Source organism: Saimiri boliviensis, chromosome 1 (genome assembly GCF_048565385.1).
Source record: "Saimiri boliviensis isolate mSaiBol1 chromosome 1, mSaiBol1.pri, whole genome shotgun sequence".
Lineage (NCBI taxonomy): Eukaryota > Metazoa > Chordata > Mammalia > Primates > Cebidae > Saimiri > Saimiri boliviensis.
Genome location: NC_133449.1, coordinates 16,268,020 through 16,294,430, shown reverse-complemented (window position 1 = coordinate 16,294,430; position 26,411 = coordinate 16,268,020). Strand labels below are relative to the sequence as shown.

Sequence of the window (26,411 nt, the reverse complement as noted above, 5' to 3'; positions counted from 1 at the left end):
TTAATGTTCCCTACTATAAAGAAATAGAAATTACTGGGATACAGAAACTGGTAGGGTTTGAATATTTGTCCCCTCTGAATCTCATGTTGAAATGTGACCTCGGTGTTGGAGGTGGGATCTGGTGGGAGATGTTAGGGTGAGGGGAGTGGGTCTTTCATGAATGACCTAGTGTCCTCCCCCCAGTAATGAGTGAGTTCTCACTTTATTAGTTTGTGCAAGATCCAGTTGTTAAAGAGTCCGGCACCTCCCTTCCTTCCTCTCTTGCTCCCTTGCCCACCGCGTGACATGCTGGCTTCCCTTGCCCTTGGCCATGAGTAAAAGCTTCCTGAGGCCTCACCACAAGCAGATGCCACTGCCACGCTTCCTGCACAGCCTGCAGAACTGTGAGACAAACAAACCTCTTTGCTTTGTAAATTGCCCAGTCTCACGTGTTTCTTTACAGCAGTGCTAAGTGTACAAACACAGGAACCAACTCAAAAAAATGTTTATACTCTGTGCTATGCAAAATCTGCAGGCTAGATAATAAGGGTGAGGAGAGTGGGAAGAAAAACACAATTCTTGGGACATCTATAAAGTCCGAGACAGAATCCTGAGCTGCAGAGTTCACAAACCTGAGTGACTAATTTATTTTCCGGCTGGTTTTCATAATGTGTCCCATCCCCCAAAGCAGTTAAGGTGCTTACCTGAGTTTACCTATGACTGAAAGCAAAGGCGTATTATTTAAATACTGCTGAAAGAGTGCCAGGTATTGCACAATCACAAACATCTCACTGGCTTGTTAAAACAAACGTTTATGTCACATTTACAGGTGGACTGCCAGCAGTGATACTCTTGGCACCTGCTGGGGTTGGCTGAGCTTGACTCTCTACAATGGGCTGGATTTAGGTCCACTCCATATGTCTACTCATTCTGGACTAGCAATTACCTGGGCTGCTTTGACTCTTGTGGTGAAGTGGAAGAGTTAAAAAAGACCAGCAGAGCTTTGCCATGACTCTCAAAGTTTCAGACCAAAGCAGCACCTGTTACTGTCACCCACATTCCATTAACCCATGCATATCACACGGCCAACGTCAAAGTCAGTGAAACAGACAACATTCTGCCCACAGGGAGGACTTGGCAAAAGAAGTAGAGAAAGGAAGAAGGGTCAACAAGTAATACCACCTACTGCAGGTGGGGGTGATGGGGAAGCTGAGCAGGCACCAGGTCAGAAGCTTTTCTACTCCTTATTTTTTCATGTCCAGCTCATATTCTATCTCCCCCAGCAAACATTCCCAGGCCAGCTCTGATTCTCTGACTTACTGCAGGTTGGACTTGGACCCCTCTGTTAACCGTCTCCTGAGTGAGATCATCAGGTGGTCACTAACACTGGCTTTCTCTTGGTGCCCAGCACAAATGGGCACATAGTAGTTGCTCAGTCAAAATAAACTGCTTGACGTATGGATGGAGGAAGGATCCAGGAACCTTTCCTGGAAGAGTGAGGTGGGACGGTAAGTTCAGGGGGCATCCCACTCTCTCCTTTTGTACCACCAGCACTGCCTTTGAACATGGTAACGTAAAGGAAAGAACAAAGGCCTTGGAGTCAGAGAGACCCAGGCTGAAATTACAGCTGTACATTCACTGGTCCTATGGCTTTAGGTGAGCCGTTTTCCCTTACAGTGCCTCTGACTCCTCATCTGAAAAATGAGGATAATAGCAATTACTTCACAGGATGCTTGCAATTTTTCAGACATACTCCTCACAGTCCTGCCTCCAGGCCTTTGCAGTGCTGTCCCCCTGCTGAACACATGGCTCCTCCATTTATCTGTGAGACTCACTCTCATTTCAGCAAGGTCTTGGCCAAAATGCCATCTGATCAGAGAGGCCTCTATCATTTTACGTAAAACAGCATACACTCCACTATCTCACTGTATCTTCTTGCCCTGTTTACTTTCTTTATTGTATTTATCAACACTCGACAGGTATCTGTTTGTTGTTTATATGCTTAAATATTGTCTGTGTACCTTCCAAAACATAATGTAGACTCTGTGGGGAACTGGGGCTTTGTGTTTTAAGCATTTTAACAATCTCTGCATCTCATTGCCCACAATGGTGACTGGAAGTTGTTTACTGAATATTTCTTAAATGAATGAACTGTGAGTATTGAATAAGATTGTGTCTGTAGAGTCCCCACACAGTGCCTGGCTCACTCAGTAAATAGTAGCAATTATTTCTGAGCAGCCTCTTCTAGCTTCTTCCCATTGAGCCCCGCCTGTATATTCCTGTTTGGGAGCCAGAGGACATAGTTAACCAGAGAAGAGCACTGAGCCTCTGGGCACCTGCCTGTGTGCAGGCTCAGGCACACGGTTATGAATTTTCAAGGCTTTTCACTCTTCCTCCATCCTTAGCAAACAGAAGAGGCTTGAGTGTATTCCATTATCTCTACTTCCTCTGAGGGCCCTGGACATATCATCACCCAGATTCACCATGTGAATCACAAGCATTCAGCTCATTCCTAAATGCCCTCCTCTGTGAAAGGCAGACAAATCAAGCCAGAAAACTGACTAATTAAACACATGCATGGTCCCATTCTACTCTATCAGAAAAGCCTCTATAGTAGACTATATTGACATGTATTGTGCGCCTGCAACTCACATGCAAAGAAAAAAAATCACCCTGTGGTGATGATTTTGGCCCCTGTAATACAAGATTTATACAACATCTGAAGAAGTGAGATAATGCTGGGAAAATGAGATAGTAAAGCATATACAGTTTTGTGAAAAACATTGAAATACAGCCAGCTTAAAGTTCAAAGACACTGCTTCATTGGTGTTTTTTAGATGTGAGGCACTTTGCTTAAAACCAGCAGTGATGAGTCCATCCTGTTGAAGTGAAGTGAGCTCAGGAGTAACTAATTTACTGATTCAAGGTTATCCTGGATCCCACGTGCTGGTAGTGGCCTGGATCCTGGGGCTACACTGAAACAGAGTCTGTGCCCTGAAGACCTGCCCTTCCATAGGGTCTCAGTCATGCTCACAGTGGGGGTCCAAGTGAAGGGGCTCTAATAGAGAGAACCACGCCTTGTCACAGCTGTGATCCAAAGAAGGAAGTGAGTAATGGCCAGAGAGAAGAATCAAGAGAACATTCATTGGAGGCACTTGAGTTGCATCTTACAAGACAAGCAGGTGTCCAACACACAAGACAAGAAAGAAAAGGTATTCTGGGCAAAGGGAACAGCACGCAGGAAGGCACGGGGGGACAGAGGACAGAAAAGTCACTTTGGAGGACTGTGTGATATTTAGTAGGATTGGGAAATGGGACGTCTCTATGAGTTTCTCTCTCTGCTTTCTTAAGGGCCGTACCAAACATTGCCATATGTGATATCACAGGACAAAAGTTTTTTAAGTGTTTCTTTTCACAAGAGTTTTGAGAGACCGAACTGTGCAGCCTCTGCTCCTACAGCTGACTTTGTCAGAGGCTGTGCCATCCAGACCCATGGCAGATACATGGAAGAAAGTTCAATGGCCTTAAAAAGAGGACTTGATGGAGTGGAATACGCCCTTCAACTCCTTCTGGGATAAGCACACAAGCACACACACACACTCACTCACTCTTCTTCCTTGCCTGATTCAATTAATACATGTATATTCCAGTCTTTCTCATCTGAAATCTGATCATCCTCTTCTCATTTTAAAGCCCATAGAGCCCTACTGTCCGTCCAGGACAAAGTCCATGCCAGTCAAGTGACCCATGAGGCTCATCACTGTTTGGATCCATCCACCTTTCCAGCTCTATCTCGGACCATTCCTGCTTGGTGCTTTTTGACTCCACATCCAGCAGCTTCTGGTTTTCTGCACATGGGATTTTATTTCTTCTTCACTTCTCAAGTTGTTTTCTCTTCCACAAGGACCTTTCTACTTATTCATTTCTACTCAGCTTCAACACTTGGCTTAAGCTTCACCATTAACTCTCTTCCCTGGGCAGGCTACCACTTCTCACTGCATGCCTTATTCAATTGAGAAACCCTGCTCTGGGGTCCCAGAGGGCACTGTGTACCCACAGAGCTCCTTTGAAGGCTCACTTGCCAGTTTCCATAGGTGTATCCTCTCTCCACCTGCCTAGGATTCACTTTTCCATTAGGTATGGTGCCTGGGATCTATGATACTTTAAGGGACGAATGAAAATGTTTTAATCTTTGTTAAAATCAAAAGACAAGCTGAAAATAATAATACTCATGAACATGTAATAATGACTCTTGTCCAGATTGTTTTGTCTTCATCTTCATGCCAATGTAGTCATAAAATATATGATAATTTTCAATTTTAAAAATTTTATTTTAACAGCAGAAGGAGCCCATGAAGGCAAGAGTGCCTAGGGCTTTGAAATTCATAAAGTAGCCCTGTCTTGCCACGCCCACTAAACCAGCCTATGGGGTCTTTGGAACCCTGCTCTGCTAGCTCCCTTTTTCCCAGTGCCCAGCTTAACACCTGTGTATGTGCTCAGTACAGGTGTGTTGAAGAAAGTGGACCATCTTGGGTAGGGAAATACACTGCTGTCTGTGTCTCCACAAAGGAACAGGGCATGAAGTCCTAGGAAGTCGATGATGAAAACTCTAAAACTCTGTTTGTAAGAACTGAGGGAAGGGAACTGAGGACAATTTGAAATATCAAAGAAAGTCTAAATACAGCAGCTGTCCAGACCTCGTCTGTTCCTAGGTCTCAGAGTCAATTGAATGGTTCTACATTGTGATTATATGGAAGAATTAGTCCTGGTCAAGTCTCCAAAAATAATCATTTGAAAATATATTATTCTCAGGAGGGTTCTAGCGGACTGAAATGTTGGGATTTATTTGGGGTGGCAGGTTTGAGACTACAATCTATAATGTTCCCTAATATTTTGCCAGCCACCTTGTGTGAATCCCAACATAGAAAAAAGTAGGTAAACCCATAAATACACAGGAAAAATGAGTAACGGCTGATATACTTTTATTTTGATGTGATTTTTTAAATGTATGACTCCTGGAATAATACTCACCTGATGTCTATAGGGAAACTGCTAAGTAGCAGATTCAAGAGATGCATCTACATTTTTAGAGGGTGATGGAATGCCTTATTAGAAATTATTTTGCAGTCTCCAAAGAAGAAGATAAAAAGTGACCTACAGTACAATCAGGAAGTAAAAAATTGTCAATCATAGAATCCTAGAGTTGTTAAATTAGCAAAAACCTTAGAGAACATTCTGTGCCCTACCTCACTGAGTAGATGAAGAAACTGAAGTCTCCAGTGAGGAGCAACTGGCCCAAGGTCACCAAGCAAAGCACCCAGCAGTGACAGAGCTGAGAGTGAGCATGTGATCAGTTCCTGAGCTCCAGTGCCACCATCACTTTGCCATGTTGCAACACCATTCCACTGGAATCAGAGAAGGAATCAAGAAAATGTTCATTTTCCTTTTGAAGTTCAAAGCTACTTAGAATTCTTCAGTTAAACAGGCAAGAGGTAACTGTGGGAGCATAGATAGTTTCTGATTATTACAATGTGAGATCAAATGAAGGGATTCACAGCTTCACTGGGGTCACTTTATGTCCAATAGTTCTTGAATTGATGGAGCCAGGAGAGTCTCAGCCAGGCTTGCTCTACAGTCCACAGATCAGTCCTCTCTTCTAGCCTAGAGTCCTCTGATGGGACTGTGGAGAAGAAGCTAGGACCAGAAGCAGTTACATCCCTCACCTCAAGATAACACCAGCAGGGTAGGCAGGATCCAGCCAGGTCTCCCCTTCATTGCAGGCTCCCCTGTCCATACTGTCTCACAGGAACCTCCTGTCCCACTTTAGTGCTACCCCAGAAGATTATAAGCACCTGCTTATCAGATCCTGCCTCTTCACCAAGCTGCCTGTTGGACTCACCACTTCCCACACATTCTCCATAGTCCCTCAGGGTATGCAATATCCATGCCAATTAACTCTCAGCACGGTTTTCCAATCCCATAAATCCTCCAGCAAATTCAGAATTTTTGAAAGAAGACCCTCATTTATTTAAATATCTAGTTTATAGTAATCAACCTGGAATATGAGGGTAACCAAGTTTAATAAATTGATTCTATTTGGTACAGGGAAAATCTCCTGTTGCTAGATTATTGGCTTTCAAAATGTACTATTTTGTTCATGTGACTTTGTTTTTAATTTTTTGTTTTTGTTTTTTTTTTTTTTCAAACAACCAGACACACAAAGTTTTTAGCTTATTAAGCTTCTTGTGAAAAATCCACAACAGCCATAGACAACATCATTGCAGCATCTTTACTCCTTCGGCTGTGATCCAATCTCCAGCTCACTTTTTGCCAGCACCAACATTGGCCTTTGCAGTCCCCCTGACTTTCTTCATTCTGTTCTTGTGTTCCTTTCGTTGCTTTCTTGAAGTCTTTTTCTTCTGATACAGGCCATGTCTTGCAAGTCTATGTTTGGGTTCATTTTTCTTTGCATAATCCAGGGAATCATAAATCATGCCAAAGCCAGTTGTCTTGCCACCACCAAAATGAGTTCTGAATACAAATACAAAGATGACATCCGGTGTGGTCTTGTACATTCTGGCTAGTTTTTCCCGAATTTCTGTCTCAGGCACTGTTGCCTTCCTGGGGTGAAGGACATCAATGACCATTTGTTTCCTCTGAAGCAGTCGGTTGGTCATGAACTTTCTAGTGTGAATAGTTACTGTGTCGTTCATGATGGTGGCCTATCCTTACAAAGCCGGGGAGGCAACGTTCATGCGACTTTGATTGAGTCCTTACCGTGTATCAGGCACTGGAATTAATGATAAAGCAACCACACTCCTTGCTTCTAAGAAGCTCTTGGGGAGAGTTAGATAAGTAAACCAGATATTTGTGGCAATTGTGGTAAGTGTTAGGACTGTATAATTTTTAGAGTGGGATTCTATTCATGACAACATAATAGAATAGATATGTGGGAAAATCTACAGTTAAACACAGTTTAAATGTAGCTAAATTAAAAAAAAATATTTGATGCATAGCTAAGGTAGAGGGAAAGAAAATTTCTCAGAAGCCAGAAATGACAAGGGAAGTGGCAAGCACGAATCTACAGGTGAAACAATCCCAGGAGCCAGAGTACTTCAGGGCTGTCTGCTGACATCTGGGTGCTTAGAACCTGGGTTTTAATGGGTATGAAATAAGACTGAAGACAAACCTTGGCCTTTAGCAGGATTGACTGAATCAAGGTGCCCACAAAAGCCAGGCTACTTTGAGGAGCAACATTTCAAATGGGAAAACAAGTGGATAAACACCCTATAAAAGCACACAGTAATGCTATGTTTTAATTAAACAATAAAAATATAAAAACCAAAATCTTTTATAACTTTAAACTTGTGTCTACACTCCTGTAGGTTTATGATCAATATTAAACTTTTCTATGTAGAAAAAAAAATCCAGAAAAACAACCAAAAATACCCTCTAGGCTTTAGTTCTTAATAGACCTAGAAGCCCAGATAGCTGCTGCTTCAAAGACACCAAGGGCAAATCCTTTCTGGAGAAATGTATTTTAAACCAAGGCTTCAAAGAATTCCCACAGATAAAGAACTAAAGAGCATGAGCTCACAATTAAAACTCACTCAACAGAAAAGGAGAAATGCCCCCATCAGAGTTGGTGTAAACCATATGGAATTACAAGGGGAAACGCTGCAGGTATATAAATTATAAGGAAGAGAATATGAAACAAATATCTGTAATGTTTCTAGAAATATAAAATGGAATCATAAGTACAATGAAGAAATAAGATATTAAAACTGATCAGATATAAAATAGAAAAAAGAAATATAAATTCTAGAGCTAAAATAAAATAAAAATGTAAATGTGTTTTAAAAAGTGGCTACCTTCAGATTTCATTGAAGATAAAATTCATGACCTGGAGAAATTATCTGAAAAAAATTATCCAGAATGTACCCCCTGCTAAAAAGCAGAAAGACATAAGAAAAGTAAAGAGACATGAACAATGAACTGAGAAGGTATTAATATATCTAATTAGAATCCTCAGAGGAGAAAGAAGAAAGATTAAAGTCAAATCAATACTTAACGAAAAAATGGCTGACAATTTCCCGTAATTGATGAGGACCAACAATTCTCAGATTCAAGAAACCTAATGAATTCTAATGACAAAGAAGAAGAAATCCATATGCAGATGTTGTTCAGTCAAATAACAGGGCTGTAAAGACAAAGAGAAAAACATAAAAAAGACATAAAGAAGAGCCAGAATAATTACAAAGGAATTAAATTAGGTTGAGTCTGACTTTTCAGTATTAATATTTAAAATCAGAACAGTATCTTCAAAGTTCTGATTAAAAAAAAAAATGTGAGCCTAGAATTCTATATTCAGTTCCTTAGGAAGAGGTACAATAATTCCAGAAGGAAAGTTGAAGACTACAAATGGAATAGTAAACAAAGAAAAGTTAAAAATGTGAAAAAATGTAAAAGCCTTTATTGCATTAAACTATTATAACATATACAGTTAATTTGTACAGCTAAATAGGAAAGAGCTGAAATTCAGGACAACAGCACAAATTATTTAGAGTTGAGATGATCAGAGTTAATGTGTCATAAAATTTTCAGACTGTTTAGAAATTCAAGTTCAGAATTGTGTGTGTGTGTGTGTGTGTGTGTGTGTACACAATATGTAACTTCCACAGAAGTTGAAGAAAATTAAAATATGGAAGAGAGATATATATCAATACAAAAGAGGGCAAGAAAGAAAAAAAAGAACAAAAACCTGGAAACTACAAATGGTAATAACAAAAGAATAAATTGGTATCATGGCTTTTGAAAACAATTTCACATTGCCTAAAGGAATGAAATTTGTATTGTTGACACAACACTGTCATTTCTAAGCATATAGTTTAAAAACTGTATTTTTAACTTGCAATCTACAGTAGAAGAAATGTTCAAAAATGTTTATGAGTGTTTCTTACAAGAAAAAAAATAATACTCTATCACCAGGAGAATGGATACATAAATTGTTATGATTTATACAGTGGAAACCTATATAATAACAAAAGAACTCATGGGCATTGGACTTATGCATCATCATGGATGGATCTCAAAAATATAATGTCGAGTGAAAAAAGAAAATCAGAAGAATGTGAATTGCAAATCATTTGATTCAATGTACAGAAAGTTCAAATAAAGGTAAAATTATGTAATGTATTGTTTAGGTTTGAATGCAAATGTGGCCAAACTCTACAGAAATAAAAAACATAAATAAAAAATTCAGGAAAGTGGTGAATTTTTTCCCTAGGGAGTGGAAAGTAATGGGTCAGGGAAGGGCACACAAATGTTTTCAAAAAGTTGACAATCAAATCAGGTTGTGAGGATCTGAGTGTTCATATTATTATTATTATTATTTAAGGTATATGGCTATATTACACAACTCATTTGTAAGTTTATAATTTTTTTTTAAAATGGTAAAGAGAATAAGAGAAAAATAAATCCCAGGAGTGCCAAGAAGAAAAAAAAAAGTGATGGGAATCTCATTACAGCAGCAAAGTAGCATTTCAGTTTCCCAGAGGACAGGATGCCTTTTTTTGAAGAATGAATGGAAGATCTCCAGATCAAGGGGATGCCTGCTGAGAAGCGATTCAGAGCATGGACAGTGGAAAAGTACCAGTGATTGTGTCTGTCTGAGGCGTGGAGTGCACCAGGGGTCTGGGGGAGGCAAGGCTGGAAAGTGAGGCAGGCGCCAGCACTGTTTGGAGCCTTGTTCATGCTCTTGTGTCATGATCAGGAAGGCATTTAGCAGACTTGGAATTTCCTCTCGGTGATGGGCTGAGATATAATATTTTATGTGGGTGACAGGGATGAGATTCATTTTAAGTGAAGCACACATAAATCTCTATTCTGAACAGCTTTGCAGCACTCTCTTGCTGGAAGACGGGATGTGAGCCTCAACCCAGAGGCAATGGGAAGGGTCTCTTCGGTAGGAAGGAGAAGAATGCCTCAATAGACAAACATTGCTAGTATTTCAGCAAAAACAAGTGTATGAAACCATTTTCTCTATGGTTGGAAAATCACCATCATGAGTATATTAAAACTTCTTTACTTAAAATGTGTTTGTGGCTATCAAGTATCTTTTTTGTTGTTTAAAATTCAGACAGAGAAACTGTGCCCAGGGAAATTGCCGGGTATCATTCACAGTGGTTAGAAATCAGAACTCCTGGAAGTAGTTAAAACCCAGGACTCCTGAAAGCTTAAAAAGTGATGATGGGCAGGTCACCATGGCTCATGCCTGTAATCCCAACATTTCGGGAGGCCAAGGCGGGCAGATCACCTGAGGTTGGAAGTTCAAGAACAACCTGACCAACATGGTGAAACCCAGTCTCCACTAAAAATACAAAATTAGACGGGCATGGTGGCACATGCCTGTAATCCCAGTTCCTCGGGAGATGAGGCAGGAGAATCATGAGAACCCAGGAGGTGGAGGTTGCAGTGAGCCAAGATCATGCCATTGCAATCTAACCTGGGCAACAAGACTGAAACTCCATCTTAAAAAATAAATGTTGATGATGATGAACTTAGAAAATGAAAGTCAAGAAATGTTGAGTATGAATGTTCAGGCTGACTCTCTGCACTGGGAAGTTGCAGGCAGAGACACAGAACTTTTATTCTATGATCACCGGTGCTTGTCAGATACAGAGTCCATGTTATATGAAGACTTCAAGAAGGAAGAAGAAATAGGTCCAATGGGAAGGGAAGATGAGGAGGGGGCATGCCATGACACAGTCTTTCTAATGGAAAATGACTAACACTAATCTCTTCAAGCATCTAAGACACAAACTGCCTTTCAAAGAGTCTGAGACACACTGTGCAGGGAATATGGACCCTGGTGCCTTTGAAAGCAAATTTCTCCAATTTACCAGTTGTCCCAAGCCATGATCAACTCTCATCTGACATCATACTCCCTCAACCTATAGACAAAGAAAGATACGGTGCCCACTTATTTTTCTTCTAGACAATCTGTTCAGGAATCAAATTCACTTGTGTTCAAACTGAAGATCCTCTGAGCTAAATTTCTCTCCTTGGGCCACAGGTGGTCTCAGATCTATTTGGGCTATGATGTTTGTAGCTCTTTTATGTTGAGAAAGGTGTCTTCATGTGTAAAAAGTCTCTCCCCTACAATAATGTAGAACCAGTATTCAGTTTTACATTATTCTACAATGTGTCCTCAGATGTGGCAGAGTAAAATAGTGACTCTCAAAATAGATCATCAACTCAGAGTGAAACCTGATGAGACAGTCAAGAAGGATGAAGAGACGCACAGACAACTGGCAGAATACTACATGCAGAACAGCCTGGTGCTCTGCGGCAAGTGAACAGGCAGGAAATAGATTCCTCTGTTGCCTCTAACATTGCAAAATCATGGCAGGAAATAACCTGCTTCTGAAGTTTAAGAAAAGCAAACAAACCCGATATTTTATGGAAAAGTTACCTTGAAGCTCACAGAGAGTATTGGCAGTGTTATTACACACTTCAAAGGTATGAAACTCATAGGAATTGTGGTTTTGGTTTTTCTTGTTTTATCTTCCCTATTTCATAAGAAAAATGATCAAAACAGAAGAACTTTAAGAAGATGAAACACAGTCAGCTGAGTTGTTAAAATGCCCCCCAAATTCTCATGTAAAGATGAAAATGTACATCTCAGCCTCTCACGCTGGCCATTGTAATGGGAAAAGCATTTAAGAGTCAGTGAACTGACTGCTTAATTCCAAGAAAATTGTTATTGGGAAAGCCACAGAATAAATAAAGCTGAGAATCTGGGTCTTTTTACACTAAATATTTTCTTATATATAAATAACATTATTTGTATTATCTTGAACATCAATTTATGTTAAAATTATTTTTAAGAAGGTATATTAGTCCATTTTCACACTGCTATAAAGATATTCTCTGAGATTAGGTAATGTATAAAAAAAGGAGGTTTAATTGACTCACAGTTCTGCATGGCTGAGGAGGCCTCAGAAAACTTACAATCATGGCAGAACGGGAAGCAGGCATCTTCTTCACAAGGAGGCAGGAGAGCGAGTGAAGAGCGGAAGTACCAGACACTTATCAAACAACCAGATCTCATGAGAACTCACTCACTATCATGAGAACAACATAAGGAAAACCACGTCCATAATCCAATCACCTCCTACCAGGTCCCTCCCTTGGCACATGAGGATTACACTTTGAGATGAGATTGGGTAGGGACACAGAGCCAAACCATATCAGAAGGATGGGATGTATGAAGTACTCTTAGAAAACGCATTCCACACTCCTCTTTGTGTTGATAAAAAATACTTTCCTGTCTTCCTCATAACCATGTCACTCTCCTGAGTTGAGTTCTCTCCTAGGATTCATTTATCTCTTGTGCTTCTAAATAATTAAGTAGCATTGCCTTCTCCATAATGTCTTAGTCCCAATCACACTAATCACATGTGGTCACTCTTCTTCACCTTCATATATATTTCACAGTCTTTCTTTTGGAAAAAAAAAATTCTTATTTTTTGGGCATTCCTTATCCCTAGCCCAACAATCCTAATCATAGTTTGGCTCTCTGGCAGCATGTGGCCTTTTCTTTGGCATGGTTGATGTGAAGCAATTCCAAAACAAGCAATCCTAGTATGGCTCTGTTTTCCCAGAAAATAGCATGGCACACTCAACAACTTGTGGGTATTTTTGTATCCTCAAAAGTCCAGCTGACAACTTTCATTGTCCTCTGCTGCCTTGGAAATTGAAAGGTCACACTAAAGTAGAGGCAGCTTTCCTTGTGTCACCCAATGAGTTAGAAGAATGCTTGACAACCAGTTCTTGCCACACAGTGGTGCTAAGATCATGGGTATTTGACCAGGTTTCTGTTGGATATTTGAATAGGGAATTTTGACTCCATTTCCTCTGGTTACATCAAATCCTGATATTCAGTGATCCGCTGTCTGGGTTTTTGTCACTCATGGCTCCCTTCCCTCCCTTGCTGCCAACAACTCCGTGTCTTCTGTTTTGAACAAACATCACATGTGTGTGCACAGGAGAGTGCTTGCATGCAAACACACACATTGTCATCACCGTGATCGTCATTGTCATCATTATCTCCACAACTCCCACCCCCTTGGCCCTGCTACTTTCCTCCTCAGATATCAAGAAAAGCACCTGACATGTGAACAAGGCCTCTCAGTGTACCTGTTCTGCAGTTCCACCCATCCTCTCTCTGACATTCAATGCTCGATTGAATTCAACCAATATCTGCTGGAAACTGTACTAGGCCTTGAGAATACATATTTGAACAGAATATTGGCCTTGCTTTCTGGTTGTTGGCTGTCCAATAGGGAAGGCAATTATAGAAACAAATAATCAAAAATAAAACATGATCAATAAGATAAATGAAAGATTATGTGACTTTTCTGAAGTCACAAAGCCAGTGCTAAGAAAAAATGACAAAAACCCAGGTTTTTGGTATCCTAGCTAGGGACTTCAGTAAATTTTTCAGAAAAAAATACACACTAGTTTTAATTATAAGGAAGCAAAAGTGACTTAGTAAAAAAAAATGTAATTGCCCATATGTGAGTGAAGAGCTTTAAAATGATGCAAGAAATAGGAAAAAAAAGAACAAGCAGAAAGATGAAGAAGAGGAAAAGGAGGAAGATGAGAAGGAGAAGGAGAAGAAGAGGGGAAAAATTAAAAAATAGAAGGATATATATTCTAGTATTCTGTTTTAAGAAAGTGGATAGCAAACAGTGCTTGCCAATTACTCTTGCTCTAAGCCTCGGAAAGAGGCTCCGAAGTCATCTGGGGGCAGCGTAATTTCCGGAAGAGAGTTCAGGAATGCAGAACATGAGAGATTAGACATTGGCCCTCTCCAAAATCATAGTTTCTTTTGGATTTTCCATTCAGGGAAAGTGGACTCCTTCCAGAAGAATCAGGAGAGTCAAGGGCCAGGTATTTGTTGGCGTGTCCCCCACCAAGAAATATTGGACCAATATCCAAAGGCAGAAAGGGAACACATACTGGCTGGAAAAGATAAAATGTGATGAAGTAGAAAAAAAACCATCCCGGAGTCAGACTACCTAGGTACTGGTCCTAACTCCTCTATTTGCTGATGTCAACCTCAGTCATGCCACTTTACTCTCAAGTGCCTCAGTTTCTTGGGTATAACAGGAGAATAATAATACTGTCACTGCTAGCCTCCCAGGGAGGCACTATGGTAAGGATAAATTACAGAATGTAATGATCAGGAATTCTGAAATGCTGCAAACACATGTGAGGTTATAGAAAAACTAGCACAGCATGCAATGACTCACATGTCATAGAATCATCAACCACCTCGTTCATTCATTCCATCTGTAAGTTTTTATTATCTACCCTCTGCCAAGTGCTATGCTAGATGCAGAGCTTCAGAGATGTCTGATCATGCCACCTACTCTCAACAAGTTCACAGTCTAGAAAGGGAGACAGACACTCAAAGAGATAATCAAATGCTAAGTGCAAGGGCCATAATGGCACTTTGAAGAGATGACCTCAGCTATGTGAGTCAGGGGTCATCTCTCAGCTGAAGACAAAACTACAAGTGGCTCTTGAAGGGTGTTTAAGGGTTGAGGCTAGGTTTAGGATTAGAAGGGCAGAAGCCAAGACAGAAAACACAGTTTTGGCAGAAAGAAGTCCAGGCTGAGCTTGAACTAGAAAACAGTGAGTCCCCATGGAGGGGCCTGCCTCCAGAAGGGCTTTCTACTCTCTTCCCTAGATTCCGACTCAAGCACTCAGGGATGTATGCCTTTCCATTCTCCCACTGAAACTGGAGACATAGAAATTAACTCTCTGTTATTGATATGAAGGTATACTCCTTAGGAGTGTTGAGGTGGCGAAAGTATTTTAAGAGTCACTGAGCATGATTCTTGTGCAAAAACATCTGTGGATGTGTTTTTGTGTAGGTTATGAATGGCTGAATTTGTATCCACATGCAAACTTCAGTAACATCATCACACAAAAAGAAAGAGTATGGAAACTGTGTGGTCACTTACTGAAAAGTCAAGCATCAAAGCCCATGCCAGGTCCCAAACACAAGCTATGCTTGTAATTACTGGGATAAAGAAAGAGCTTTTCAAATGGCTTATGTTCCTAATCCGTGTCATTATTCAAGAACAAACCTGCAATTTCCATGCTGCATTATTGATGCTCTGGGAAGGCAGAGCCCCTGTGTGCTCCAAAGAATGGCCCAAGTAGTGGGTATGACTGAAACCAAGCTCTACACAAAGATAGGCTTTAGCCCCATTAAATCCTCACTGGCTTTAACCCAGTTAATCCTACCTCTGACTCCCTCTATCTTCTTCTCACTTCTCCTTTTCTCACAGCAAAACTCTGTCTGTGCCCCCTAAACACACACACAGATGCAATCCATTAATGTAGCTTCAAGTTTACCACTTTGGGTGAATTTCTCCTACCCACCCACCTGCATCAACACTATTCTATTCTCTTAGACAAGAGCCACATTGCAGTTGTTATTATGACATTCTTATTTCTTGCCGTCCAAACCAATGTCCCACCAAACATGCATCTCTTCTCCTTTCCTCATCTCCAGTGTTGTTCTCCTGAAGGCCTCAGTGGGACAGTCCCTGACTCGCCATCTTCCCTTTGTCCTATCTCAGACTGGTTCTCATCTTCACCTAATCTGTCTTCCACACAGTGGCCATGTTGACTTTCCTCTAACACAAGCAAATTACTGCCCATCTTTTTCTTTAAAAAAATTACTGGTTATGTGTTCTCATTGTTCAACACCCGCCTATGAGTGAGAACATGTGGTGTACACATGGACACAGGGAGGGGAGCACTACACACTGGGGTCCGTTGGGGGAAATGAGGGAGGGACGGGGGGGGTGGGGAGGTAGGAAGAGATAGCATGGGGAGAAATGACAGATACAAGTGAGGGGAAGGAAGGCAGCAAACCACACTGCCATGTGTGTACCTATGCAACAATCTTGCATGCTCTTCACATGTACGCCAAAACCTAAAATGCAATAAAAAAAATTACTGGTTATATGTTGGCTGAATGTTAAATCCCATTGGCTGGCATCCCAGTTCTCCCCAGTCTGTGCCTTTTCAGTTACACCTTTCAATGAACACCCTTCCAACCAGCACAATGAGGCTGCCTCAGGAAGATCCTTCATGGTCCTACTCTCCTTCAACCACACACTCTGCTTATTCCCACTGAGTTTTTTGTGCTGCCCCGGACTGTATGGTTTCAGGATGTCCTCCTTTTATTATCCTAAGTGCCATATCCCATCCTTCCCTCAAAGCTCGTTTGGAGCCTCATAACTTTAAAATGTTGCCTCAACTTGCACTGGATTTTCCCATGGCATGAATTCCTTCTGGTTTGCCAAGCAACTGGTATTAATTCTTAGCTATTTCCTGGATTTATACATCAGCTTCTTAGCAGGATAATAAATTTTTTTAGGATAGGGGTAGTAAGTTATAGGTGTGTCCCACTAGGCCTGGCACACAGAAGATATTTAGCAATTGCCTTTGAATCAAGGAATTTCTTTTTATAACCAATCTAAAATAGATGTTTTTAGGAAAAAGAAAAACATACATAGTGCTCTACAAATTAGATGAGTATGCTATTAAAATAATAAAGATTATATTAGATTCAAAAATGTTTGGCCTCAAAGCTTATTATTGTTGACACTTTGGCAGACAGATAAAATTAAGTTTAGAAAGAGCTTAATAGTTCCAAGGGTTATGATAAAGTATTTTCAGGTATTCTGTAGAGACAAGGGTATGCACTGGTCAGAGATTTCACAGAAGCAGTGATGGAGAAATATGGGAAGGCAAGTCTTAGCAGAGGGACCAGCATGTGCAAAATATGAGAGCCTAGGGAATATTGCCTATTTGGGAACAGATTTCCAACTTCATTTAATCAGAAACTCAAGTTAAATGTCCACACACCTCGTCATATTCGTTGTTTTGCCTTACTAAGGAGAGTCCGAAGAATGCAATTAAATTGCTCTTTGTATTACAGAATCCTCCATTGCTTACGGAGTTGTATACAACATTTCAGTCCAGGCCTGGGAAGAGAGTTGAACATAGCCTTGCCTCATGCCTATCACACAGGGAGTTGTGTTTTTCTTATAGTTATGAGTTATTTCTATTCCCATTTGGTTCCTTCTCCTGCCTGTTAGTTAAGTTACGAGAACTTATACTAAAAAAGAAAATAGTACAAAGCTCATAGATCAATCTACCAAAACTGGATTCATTGCCTGATTCTTCAGATAGAGATTCTTACAAATGTGCCATAACTGTCTATGATCTGCGTGTCTTTCTTACTCATAAAGTGACACCCCTGTGAAATCTTGGGTCAGGTGTAGGAGCAGAGGATGAGTCCAAGAAGAAATCCCCTGCAGAGTTCCTGCAGTAGACACCACACTGAACCCCCATATCATTTTGGCTCACGTTGGGAAGGCATCAGCAGCTTGGGTGGAGAGTTCCCCCAACAGCAAATGACTTATGCCTTGACCACCTGCACATCTCCATCTGAAAACTCTTCTTTCTCCCAGAAATGAGCTGGCTGTGTGAGGAGCAGAATAGACATGGTAGAAAGTTAATATCCCCAGAAACAAGGCTTCACTGAAAAGAAACAAGCATTGGTGGATAAATATCTCAACTGTGGCACTGCTCAGTAGGCAATTCTTGCACCCAAATCTTTGCCTCGGGATCTGCTATGGGGATAACTCAAACAAGGACAACTCCATAAGCCACACTCAAGAGTTTAAATTCTACCTGTGGATCTAGAAAACCAATTTCAATTAGGGAAGTGACCTGGTTACATGCACACATATATACAGTGTACATATTTTTAAAATAAATATCACCAAGATGACTAAGACAAGGAGGGATTGAGAAGCAAAAGAGAAAAAGGAATCTCAGAGATCCATGGCCAAAGTCAGGGGAAGGTCCAAGGTGGTCATGACATAAAGCATGGAGTTCCTGAACTTCCCTGTGCCCATCCCATTGCAGCCACAGCTGTTCAGCTTTGATCATTGGTAGTGATTTATATTCCAGAGAACTGTCCACCCTCTTTTACTGGAACCTCTAATTGCAGAATTACGCAGATGTTTTCCAAGGAGAAAATGCTGCCTCCCGATTGACTCATGTTCATTTATCCCAGGCAGAAGGACTATTTTAGCACTCTTTCCTCCATTTTCATCCCCAAATTTATCTTGGACCTGTCAAAGAACCCAAGCATCTTGGTTTATTATGAACATACATTAATACATTGCCAGGGGCCAGAAGACATACTCTCTCTCTCTCTCTCTCTTTCTCTCTCTCTCTCTCTCTCTCTCTCTCTCTCTCTATATATATATATATATATATATATATATGCGCGTGTGTGTGTGTGTGTATTTTTTTTTTTTTGACAGAGTCTCGCTCTGTCTCCAGGCTGCAGTGCAGTGGCACAATCCACTGCAGCCTCTGCCTCCCAGGTTCAAGCAATTCTCCTGCCTCAGCCTCCCAAGTAGCTGGGACTGTAGGCATGTGCCACCATGCCCAGCTAATTTTTGTATTTTTAGTAGAGACAGGGTTTCACCATATTGGCCAGGCTGATCTCGAACTCCTGACCTCAGACGATCTACCCAACTCTGCATTCCGAAGTGCTGGGATTACAGGTGTGAGCCACTGAGCCTGACCAGAAGACTATATTTCTAATCTTGGCTCTGCTTCTTACTAGTCTTCTCTGAGCCTCAGTTGCCTCATCGGGAAAATGGGTATAAAAATTCTCACAGAGTGCTGTGTGGATGAAAGGAAATAACTAGCTGTTCTGGATGCTCACTGCTAATGGTGCCAATATAAATGTGCCTGTCCATTCCTCAGCTCAGCCATGAGCTAGTCAGGACTCCTTAGGGCTAGTAGGGGAGTCGTTCATTAAGGAGCTTTCCAAGATCTGCATGTGCAGGGATCATGCCCATTCATCCCTTAATTTCCAGTGCCCACCTGGAGTCTAAAATGTACCAACTATTGTTCAATGAGGAAGAGAGGACAGGCCTGAATGAATGAAGGAAGAAAGGAGTCTGACAACAGGCTTGGCCCACTAGAGTGTCACAGGGAGAGGAGAGCTCCGGGAGATGTCTGTGTGCCAAGATCTGGAGCAGCCCTGGAGAGCAGCCCAGCTGCACCCAATGGGGTGACAGGATAAGGAGTGGCCCTAAAAGGGACCCTGAGCTCCTGGGATGAGCCTACCCAGCTAGATAGCTCTGGGGAATAACATGGAAACCAGTATCTCTGTTCTCTCTCAGAGACCTGTCACAAGGCTGGAGGGCATGGCTCACATATGTGGGAAGACCAATGATCCCTTGGGCTGAGGAATATCTGAGGGAACATTGATATGGTTTGGATTTGTGTCCCTGCCCAAATCTTACATCAAATTGAAGGAGGGGCCTGATGGGAGGTAACTGGATCATGGGAGTAGATTTCCTCCTTGCTGTTCTCATGATAATGGGTGAGTTGTCATGCAATCTGGTGGTTTAAAAGTGTGCGGCACTTCCCTTTTCACTCTCTCTGTCCCTTCTGACACCACGTGAAGAAGGTCCTTGCTTCCCCTTCCCCTTCAGCCGTGATTTTGAGTTTCCTGAGGCTTCACAGTAATGCTTTCTGTTAAGCCTGGAGACCTGTGAGTCAATTAAACCTTAATTAAACCTTTTTTCTTCGTAAATTACCCAGTCTCAGGTAGCTCTTTTCAGCAGTGCGAGAATGGACTGATATAGACATCTGGCAGGGGCAGAGATAACTGCCTAGATGTGGGTCTCCTTCAAAAAATGAGATCTAATTTCTGTAATCTATAAGAAGCTTAAACAAATCAACAAGCAAAAAACAAATAACCCCATTAAAAAGTGAACAAAGGACAGGAACAGACACTTCTCAAAAGAAGACATAGAAGCGGCCAACAAACATGAAAAAAGGCTCATCATCACTAATCACCGAAGAAAGGCAATGAGATACCATCTCACACCAGTCAGAATGGTTTGTGCTAGGAAATAAAAAAATAACAGATGTTGGCGAGGCTGCAGAGAAAAAGGGAATGCTTATACACTGTTGATGGGAATGTAAATTAGTCTAGCCGCTGTGGAAAGCAGGTTAGAGATTTCTCGAAGAACTAAGAGTCAAACAACCATTTGACCCAGCAGTCCCATTGCTGGGCATATACCCACACAAAAATAAATTATTCTACCAAAAGGACACATGCATGCATAGATTCATTGCAGTGCTATTTACAATTACAAAAACATAGAATTAACTTAGGTGCCTTTCAAGGGTGGATTGAATAAAGAAAATACATATATACATATTTATAGGGAATGTATTTAATGTTATATATATATGTATTTAATGGTATATATATATGTTATATATGTATTTAATGGTGTGTGTGTATATATATATATACCATTAAATATTTAATATTAAATATTTAATGATATATATATACCAGTAAATATGTTCCCTATAAATATATATATATACCATTAAATACACGTATATATATATTTATAGGGAATGTATAATGTGTGTGTATATATATGCCATTAAATACATATATATAAAAATATATATATACACACACACCATTAAATACTATGGTGTGCATATACATATATACACACACACAATATATATATTACTAAACAATATGATTGATATGTATATATATAATACACACACCATAGTATTTAATATGTATATCCCACTAAATACTATGCAGTCATATAAAATAATAAAATAACACTCTTTGCAGCAACATGGTTGCAGCTGGAGACCATTATCCAAAGCAAACTAATGTAGAAACCGAAAACCAAATACTGCATACTCTCACTTCTCAGGGAATGCAAAATATTGGGTACACATGGACATAAAGATGAGAACAACAGACACTGAGGAATACTAGAGGGTGCAGAGGAGGGACTGAGAAACTACCTATTGGGTGCTATGCTCACTCCCTGGGTGACAATGTCGATTAAACCCCAAACCTCCCCATCAGGCAATATGCCTTGTAAAAACCCGCATGTGGACTCCCAATTCTAAAATAAAAGTTGAAAAGAAAAGAAAAAAAAAAAACTTGCCAATGATGTCACCTCTGCTCTCTCACATTCCAGAGGTCCTGCACTCTAAATTCTAGCTTTCTGCCTGGCAATTTTCATCTGGGAGCTATTTTATCTCATCTTTTTAGCTGCAGGTGTCTGGCACCATGTACACAGCACCTAGGGGCCCTTACCCAGCCCAGACTGTACTTAACATAATCTGATGCCCAGTGGCATAGGTAATACCTACAAGCACCCACAAGGTGAGTAAGACACATGCTTTCATGATCCCCAATTTACAGATGACATTAATGCACAGAGAGATGTAAAAAGTCTGCCTAAGGTTATGCTGCTTATTTGTTGGGGAGTTTGGGCTTGAGCCCAATCTCCTGATTCTACCTCCTATGAAGAGGTTCTCAAGTTGCAGATACTTGCAACAGTGAGATCATGTTAGGACACAAGAAACGCTGCTGGTCACTGTGTAGACCTCAGATGGAAGATTAGGCAGCTGGATGCCCCTTGTCAGACAGGCTGTACCAAGTGGACAGTGGAAAGGATGATGTCAGAGGAGCTGGTCTCTGATCTAAGGATGGCATGAGCTCAGAGCTATCAGCTTAGTTTAGCTCATGGGAATCCTGAATCTAGGATTAGGAGGAGACAGCTAATGTGTCCCAGTCATCCGGGGATGCTTTGCTTTGCAGTGGAGTTTCACACCCGAAAAGTCTACAAGTCCCCAACATGGGCCCCATGACACCCCTGCAGGGCGTGTGCTGAGCATTCTTGGCACTGTCTCTAGTTGGGGATGCCAAGACGCTTTGATAAGTGACTTGTCTAGCAGGGAGCTAACAGCTTTCCAGGGCCTCATGCCCCTACTTCCGAAATAACTTTTTTTGACAGAGAATTATCTAGAAACAAATTCAATAAAAAAAATACACATGTACACACACACACACACACACACACATTCACACACTCCACTCTCCCAGGAGTGCACTTGCTGTGTGACAGACGGATTCTATTTCTGCTCTGAGAACACATGGCGTCGTCAGCAAGAACACGGCCTGAGAGGCATCGTGCCGGGAAGGCGCCTGCCTGGCCTGTGTTCACATCATGGAGCAGGTTTTGGGGATGGGCTTGGAACCCCCTGGTTGCCAGTCATTTTTGATGAGCTGACACTTCACAAATGCTATTTCTTTCTGATTCTGGGAAGATTGTGTAGTTACAAATGTTGTTATGGCAAGCTCACAGTGTGGGAGTGTGATTTTTTTTTTTTTTTTGGTTAAAAATAGATCCATAGAGGATGAGAATTTAAAGACACCTTTCAGTTAATGATTTTGCCATGAGAGATCCAGAGAAGGTGAGGGGCTTGCCAAAGGACACACAGCAAGCTCACACAGCAGCTGGGAGGGGCAGGAGCCATCAGCCCTACCCAGGGCCCTTTCCAGTGAGCATAGTCAGCTAGCTCTCAGTTTTCTATGTTAAAGACACATAAGCACATAAGTACTTCTGCTGCAGAATTACAACCACTCCGGGCTGCCTTCTCCCTTAATCTCTTCCTATGAGGTTTCTGATTCTGGAAAAAAAAAAAAAAAAAAAAAAAAAAAACAAAAAAAAACGGAGTCTATGAACAAAAGCTTTTATTTTCAAAGAACATGGCATCTTCGTGTTCAGCTTTGTAACAATTCTCTATCTCTGCCTTAGTTGTTTTCTTGTCTTTTATAACTTTCAAATCAGCTTTGTTTCTCCAACTGCTCTTGCTTCTGGAGGTTTCTACCCATTATTGATCTATCCAGGGATGAAGATTACGGCTTACAGCTACATTCCCCAGGAGACCCTAAAATGACAGGCACTGTCCTCTCCTTCAGAGGACTCCCTCAGCGCACAGAAAGTCTAGGACAAAGGCCTGTTTGTAGAACTCCTACCCTGCTTTGTAAGCCCCATCTCAGATGTCACCTCCTCTGGAAAGCTTCCCTTGACTCCAAGAGAGGTGATCTACAAATGAGCACCCAAATTTTGTTTCTGAGCCAGCTTCCTCATGAGGAACTTTGGAGACACACCCACTTCACAGCACAATGTAACACACAGCACTGTAAGCCCATGCTTGAGCCTGCCTGTGAAATTATGTCAATATTCTCTCTGACCTTATCAAGGTCACCTGCCAGTCAGATTGAGACAGTGCTGACAACTTGGAAAATTCTGTAGCCTTGGTCTTGATGCCATTCCCAGCCTCTGGGTTCTATTTCATTCTATAGCCTTCCCATGGCAAGGGCCCATTCCTGTCCTCAGTCCTCATCAAAATATCTAGCTCCCAGGAAGGACCCCATCTCTAACACTGTACCCCCCACCCCAACCTACCCTCAAAGGTACTCTATGTCTGAGCTATCTTCAAAAAAATGTCGTCATCTGTTAAAGGGAAATTCCAGTATCGATCAGCAGGAATCTCCCAGCAAAAGCCATGAAACAGGAATTGGGGGAGTCAGGTCTTTCTGGACACCCTGAAATTGCCCAAGTATGCAGCAACCTCCTCCACCCTGTGGCCCATCAGCCTGGAAGGCAGTCCGGAGAGTGGTAAATTCCGCAGGCTGTGGACCAGCTGGATGGTGGAGTCTGGCTCCCTGGTTAGAAAATGTGAAGTATGGGCTGTGGTCAAGGATGACCCCGTGAGGGAAGACTTTTCACACCAGGCCCTTGGCGTGGCCTTTGGAATGTGGGAGAAATCTGTCCAGTCACAGAACTACTCGGGGAGGGGGCCTCATGTCCCATGGCCTGGTTCAGCACATCCCACAGAGTCTGCATTCAGGGGGTCACAGAGCTTCTTGTTGAGCTTGCCGCAGCTTGACCGATGACCCCTCCCTGGAGAATGGAGCCTCTGTTCCAGAACAAGCCTCAGTCTCAGCATCTGCCTTCTGAATCCCTTCCTGCCAAAACTGTCTCCACCGACCCCCACAGTGGGGCTCCTCCCCAGCCAGCAAGAGGTCCAAGAGATCCCAGATGTATGCCAGGGGCCTCAGCCCTGCTGAACCTGGAGACATTCTCCCACTGGGTGTAGGCTTTGTTCTCGTAAGTGTTGGGCAGGTTCCCAGGGTCACAAGTTTGGGACCCAGAAATGCCCTGAGCACAGAAACAAAGCAGAGTCAGGGCTCTGGTGCTCTTCTCACCATTGGAGCTGTACGTGGAAGGCAGGGTGGCCAGAAAAACTGAGATCCCTACCTGAGAGACACATAGAAATGAGCCTTATTGTTAGTGAGAAACACACACATGTTCATACAGCCATGTCTGCAAACACACATGCACACATATGCCCCCTCCACACACACAGCCCCACAATCATGAACACATACACACACACACATGCACACACAAAGGCAGCATTCAGAACACAGTCACAGTAGGAAGTGGGGCATGGAAGACAGCGATATCCAAAGAGCTGGGATGGCTAGTGCAGGAAAAACCAACCTTGCACCAGGATTGCACGCTGGTGAAAGAAAAGGGAAGTAAGTTGTGGAGAAGAGGTGATGTCACAACCACTTCCTGCTTGTTCTGTAGTGTACCACCCAGATTCCCCCATGGGGCTGAGTCACTCCTTCCCAGCTGCTGGAAATGTTGGTAGCAGGTGACTCTGTGTTCCTCTGAACTTGGCTGAGTTCTTCTCCCTGAATCCCTGAATTGTACTTCCTTAAAGAGAATCACCTTGCCCAAGGTCACAGTCTTTCCTGGAGACAGCTCACATCCAGTGACTGGTCAGTAACAGGCTTGGAAGGCCTGGATCCCTATGCTGTGTTGAACACAACTCTGAAGGATCATTCCAGCTCCAGCACTGCCCATGGGATCGCCTGATGCCTTTCTTGTCGCTACGATTGCTGCAGTTCTCCCTCTGCCTAGTCCTGCTGCTTTCACTCCCCTGCAGGCATCGATTGATCCTAAGGAGATTCTCCAGTGAGCTCCCACTTCCAGTTCCAGAGTCCAGCTCTTGGAGAAACTAACACTAGACACCAAGCCAGGCCTCAAGTTCAAGGGCAAAGGTGTACCAAGGAGCGAGATGGAGCTTCTGCCCTTCAGGAACTCCTAGTGTGTAGGGGAGGTGGGTATGTAAAAAATTAACTATACTCAAGTCAGGAAAAATCTGATTTCAGCCTTCAGTTCTGGTTTTGCATCTTACTATCCACCACTTGGAGCCTCAATTTCCCCACCATTACAATAGTTGTAATCACCTGCCTCGCCTGGGGCATGAGAAAATCACACAAAAGAGTGCTGGTCCAAGTGCCTGTGAGCTGTAAAGGGCTTCAGGGTGTGCTGTGGAACACAGCCTGAATGCTCTAGGAGGACTTATTCTTGCACATGATAATTAAACACAGAGGAAGGTCAGGAGACAATCTGCTAGAAATCTTTTGGGAAAAGGGAAATTAGACAGCATTCACATGGGAATAGGGATTTTAGAAGATCTTGAACTGGGAGCTTTAAGTCCTCATCACGGCTCACCATGGCCAGGCCTCAGGCAGGGAATGTCTTCTTTCTGGAAGTGCTGTCCTCATTTCTCCTTTCCAGAAAGACAATTGATGCGTCATTCCTATCATCATTCCTGATGCAAGTAAAAATGATGAACTTTCTGGTTGCTCTCTAGAAGCTAGGCTGTGGCTCACTCATCCGGACACACACCTGGATTCAGCAATGAGGCCTGACCTTTTTTGCTATAACCTCCCCACCACTCCCCTGCCCGTGCCAACATCTCCATGAGTGGAGCCCTTAAAGGATATTTATGGACCTCTCCTTTTCTGTGTTTTCCACCCCCACCTGCCACCCAGTAATAAACTATCTCCTTACACTGAAAAAAAAAAAAAAAAAGCTCCTCTGGTGACAATTGGGATAATACCAGTCTCCCTAACTGAGCTTCCTGACTTTAATAGTGCAATGTGAAATGAGTTAGACTGCATCATAAGCCTCTGATGATGTCCTAGGGCCTTCATTGTGGGCAACAGAAGCTTCATCAATTGTACAGGAACTTGCCTTCTTGACCTGCATCAGAAGGAGCACATCAGGTTGGTGCCTCCCCTCCTTGGGGCAAAGTAGGACCTCCCCAGAAGGGACTTGAGTATGCAAGGAAGGGGAAATAGAGTAGAAGACAGGAAGAAAGAGACAGAGCTCTCTGTTTTTTACAGCTTAATATGTGTGGCCTTGAAGATCATTAAAGGGCTTTGTTGATTCCCGCAGCTGCCACGTGAGCCTCCACAAAGGAGTTTGCAAAGTGCTGTTCAAAGTACACAAGAGAGACCAGCATTTCTCCATCTCCGTTTGGTATGATCTCTCCATTGGCTGTACCAGTGACCTCACCCACTCAGTCTGATCCTCTCATCC

At 42.2% G+C, this 26,411-nt stretch overlaps 1 pseudogene; it reads right to left on the bottom strand.

Annotated features, from left to right (window-relative positions):
* Positions 1 to 6,237: 6,237 nt before the first annotated feature.
* On the bottom strand, positions 6,238 to 6,712 carry LOC101049092 (small ribosomal subunit protein eS24 pseudogene; annotated as a pseudogene).
* Between the last annotated feature and the right edge of the window lie 19,699 nt (positions 6,713 to 26,411).